The 4,658-nt window shown below is 40.2% G+C and overlaps 1 non-coding gene across 1 annotated transcript; it reads right to left on the bottom strand.

Annotated features, from left to right (window-relative positions):
* Positions 1-2,605: 2,605 nt before the first annotated feature.
* LOC145391309 (5S ribosomal RNA) lies at positions 2,606-2,724 on the bottom strand. The gene has a single exon (XR_013895823.1). It is a non-coding gene; the product is annotated as a 5S ribosomal RNA (ribosomal RNA).
* Between the last annotated feature and the right edge of the window lie 1,934 nt (positions 2,725-4,658).

The following is a 4,658-nucleotide window of genomic DNA, read 5'->3' as shown; positions in this document are numbered from 1 at the left end:
GGGTATTGTTGACAAGATGCACTGGAATGTTGCTCACCACAAAATACACAAACTTTCCTGTCTTTTACCATGGAAGGTTTTACTTCCTTAATATCCTCAACATGTCTATTCCTTATCTTTAATACTTTATCCTCGGCCTTTGTGGAGCTAAGGAAAGTACCTATCTCTTCTTTAGGCACATACTTAGTCTTCTCTGACTTAACTTTCCCAACCAGTTGGTTAGTGGGTTTTTTCTTTACCTCAGTCTTCTGTTTGACCTTAGTAGTGTTTAATGTTCCTTGCAAATCTTTACAGAGTTGCATCAAGCCTTCCTCAATCTCCTCACAGGAGAAATTATCCTTCTGGTACCTACCATACAAAGCATCCTTGGTTTTCGATGGTAGCTTTAAGGACACAATTCTTAAAAGCACCCAATCGGATGTCTTAATATCTTCGTAAGTACCTAAGGCCTTTAAATTACAACTTAGTGCAATTCCAAATTTTTGCAAGGAATCAAAATCGTGCCTAGGCGTGGGTAATTCTATTAGAGCCCTCAATAATTGATTTATAACTTGCTCCCTGTCTTCGTAATTTTGTCTAAGGATGGTCAAAGCCACCTCATAGTTATTTTCTTCTACTGGTAATTCTTTTATCAGTTGATATGGTGTTCCTTTGACCTGTCCTAACAAATACGTAAGTTTGGTGACTTTAAGGAGATCAATTCTATCGTGTACCATATATTTGAATTGGTCCAAGAAGGATTTCCAGTTCCGCTCCCCATCAAACTCCGGAAGCGTTATTTGTGGTAACACAGCTCGCTGTGCCACAACTTGTGTTTCCGTGGCAGTGTCAGCTAATTCTGACTCTAGTGTCTTTACTACAGATAAGTATTCTTCTAATTTGTTTTCAAACTTCGTAGTTTCTGACTCTAAGAGTTCCTTATTCTCAGCCTTTACTATAGCCGCTTCTAAAGTTAAGTAACTCTCTTCGTACTTATTCCATCGATCTTTCAGGATATTTAGGAGACTATTTATTCTCTCCTTGGACAGAGGTGTTTGGTCCAACGACTGGTTATAATCATTTATGGCTCTAGTTACCCATCCTACCATACTACAAAAAGATCTTTTCAATAAAGAAACAGACATGTTGACGGAGTTCTAATTTAATAATTTAATTATGAATTCCAACCACAATTTTACCTCAACTTAGTAATGATTTGATTATTTTAAATTTTGAAGAGGGTAGGGATTACGTCCTCATTGTGCAAATTATCCCCTCTCCCAATTTCGTAATATTCATTACAGCTCAGCTAATTATTCATTTAATTTTGAGGAGTGTAGGGATTAGGTCTATAATTTCAACCTATCCCCCAGGGTTATTAAACCTCTAGGGTTTTCTTTCATCCCCACACTCAATTGCCAAAACACCCATATTTCCCGAGCTCAGAATTAATTACCTCAATACTCCATAGGCCCACCCATAGCTTGTACAGCATAGAACTCTCCTTTCTTATGTTCTACATAATTTATAAATTTCTGCAGAACCGCTTCCCTACCATGACGGTTCCAATGTATACCATCAGCTTTCAACGTTGCTTGGAAGGGCTTGGCATTAAAATGTATGAAATCCCTTCCCTTCTTGGCCCATTGCAACTTTCGGTTTACAGCTCTGCTAATTAATTTATATGTTCCATAACAAACTGGAGAACCATATGGCAAGTTCCTTGGCTCGAGGAGGGTTATGGCTGCTGAGGATTTACGAGAGCCCTCTATGGCTCCTACCACTGCTAAAATATTCTCCACTACTTCATTGCAACCGAACGTGGTAGTAGCTATGCCCATTAAAAGCAACTTTAAACACATTCAGCGCTTCGGCACACATCGGTTTTCCTCACTCTGTCGGGGCACCAAAAATGTGGAAAATGTTTAATAGTTCTAGTAAACAAATCGGGGCCCTCTTTCGGGGCACCAGAATGTGAAAAATATTTAATGTATACAAGTCGATATCCCTGCCAGGGCACCGCTATGTAAGAAACTTCTGGTATTTACTAATAAACAACTCGTAGGTAGTTACTCGTCCATAAAGTTGTTCTTAAGTAAATCAAACAAATCTCATAGAGTTAGGCGAAACGTAACTTAACCTTAACTCACCTACGATAACTATTTCTCTTCTATCTCATAGCTAATTCCCCCTTGAATTGGCCAATTCGTAAAGGTTACTTAGCTAGTGAAGAGGGAGTGATTGATAACCGATGATGATGAGGCTGCTTAGTGTAATTGCTTGAGCTAGCAAGCGTCCTTATGGTGCGTATGTACAACCTAGCTTGAGAGTGACTAGGAACAGAGTGTTAACTCCACAAGGTCTGGGAGCAGAGTGCGGTGTGCGGCAGGACCCACCTCCCTCATAGAATGGTAGGTTGCCAACTATTAATTATTTACAGTACTAAATACAGTTAAATTACATCATGATATGTGCAGGGTAAATCTAACAAATTAATCTTAGTTTTCATTCATTCATTCATTGTCAGACACCATGTATCCCAAACGGGGTGGCCAAGGGCTTAGAGTTAATTGTTTTTACAGGGAGGGTCACTAATCGTCCACCAACCCCACTTGACACGTAGGGATGCCAACAGCATCTGGTGTTCCCAGGCGGTCACCCATCCAAGTACTAACCAGACCCAACGTTGCTTAACTTCGCTGATCGGACGGGAAGCGGTGTACTCAACTTGGTATGGCCGTTTTAATTAAACTAAAGTTAGACCAAATATTCTCTTTAACTATGTAAATATCTTAATTCCACATCTGCCTTAACAGGAGAATCTTTCCCTGCTTGCCACGTCGCCTAACATGCAGACGCAGTTTAGGTCAGTGGAAAATACCACATAATTACATGTATTTACAATGTATAGTTGTCCACGGGGGTTAAATGCAGTAGCATTTAATTTATCAATAACAAGAATTATTAAAGAGAACGTAATTTCTGGGTTATTAAAACCGCTTGAACAATTAACAACGATCTCAATTTTTCCTTTGCTTTTAACCAGGGATAACTATGATAAAAATAAAGAGCATAACTGCTCTGGGGGAAAATATTTCCCACAGTTTTGGGGCCGGCGGAAAATGATACGCTGTATCATGTAATGTGAAAAATGTTGATTAATTCTGGTAAATAAATCTGGGCCCTCTTTCTGGGCACCAAAATGTAAAAACTGTTTAATGTATACAACTCGGTATCCCTGCCGGGACACCGCTATGCAAGAGTTTTCTCGCTACACAACTCGTAGGTCGTTACTCCTCCCTAAAGTTGTCTAAGTAAATCAAAGAAGTCTCAGAGTTAGGTGATACGTAAATTAAATTTAACTCACCTACAATACTATCTTCTAATCTATCTCTTCGCTAATCCCCCCTTGAATTGGCCAATTCGTAAAGGTTACTTAGCTATATGAAGAGGGAGTGATCGTTAACCGATGACGATGAGGCTGCCTGATAGAGTTGCTTGGGCAAGCAAGCGTCCTTATGGTGTGTATGTACAACGTAGCTTGAGAGTGACTAGGAACAGAGTCTTAACTCCACAAGGTCTGGGAGCAGAGTGTGTTAGCTCCACGAGAACTAGGAGCAGAGAGAGTGAACGCGGCAATTCTACCTCCGTCATAGAATGGTAGGTTGCCAACTTTTAGTTATTTACAGTACTAAATACAGTCAAATTACATCATGATATGTACAGGGCAAATCTAACAAATTAATCTTAGTTCCACTTAAACTAAAGTTAGACCAATTATTCCCTTTAACTATGTAAATATCTTAATTCCACATCTGCCTTAACAGGGGAATCTTTCCCTGCTTGCCACGTCACCTATCGCGCAGACGCAGCTTAGGTCAGTGGAAAATACCACATAATTACATGTATTTACAATGCATAGTTGTCCACGGGGGTTAAATGCAGTAGCATTTAATTTATCAATAACAAGAATTATTAAAGAGAACGTCGTTTCTGGGTTATTAAAACCGCTTGAATAATTAACAACAGTCTCTACGTCCTCTGCCTTTAACCAGGGATAAACTATGATAAATTTAGAGAGCGCAACTGCTCTGGGGGAAAATATTTCCCACAGTTTTGGGGCCGGCGGAAAATGATACGTTGTATCATGTAATATGACCCTTAGCCAAGAGTTCCCTCCATAATTCTCGAGAACCCTGTGCTGCGGCCCTACTAGGTCGCGCCTCTTGACCCGTTTGATCTTCACCATTCTCTGAATCCGGAGTGGCTGCTAACTCAAGGGGTACCAGTTTATCAATAGTTTTTATACTGGTATGTCCCCTGCATTTTATTTTTACGAGTCTCAGCACCCCTTCAGAATCTGGGTGTGTGGAGATCACTTTAGCTAATGGCCACTGGGATCTTGGCTGTTCAGTCTTCACTAAGACCACATCTCCTATGTTAATAACTGATTTGTTGCTGGCAACTTGAGCTCCATAAAACCTCTCGCATAGGCTCAAAAGATACTCTTCTCTCCAATGTCTATTCCATGTATCCAGCACCCTTTTCAGACGTTGATATCCCTCCCGAAGGTGTTGTCCTAAATCATTAGTTTCTATGTTAGGATCATCAACTTCTTCCTGGATATCCACACAAGGCATTGGATGGAGCTTCCTGCCATATAACATGTGAGCCGGTGT

The sequence above is a fragment of the Coenobita brevimanus genome, chromosome 17 (assembly GCF_032717465.1).
Source record: "Coenobita brevimanus isolate Jiangsu-jjx chromosome 17, ASM3271746v2, whole genome shotgun sequence".
In the NCBI taxonomy this organism is placed as follows: Eukaryota; Metazoa; Arthropoda; class Malacostraca; order Decapoda; family Coenobitidae; genus Coenobita; species Coenobita brevimanus.
The sequence above is the reverse complement of the archived record's forward strand: the minus strand, read 5'-3'. Positions and strand labels throughout refer to the sequence as shown.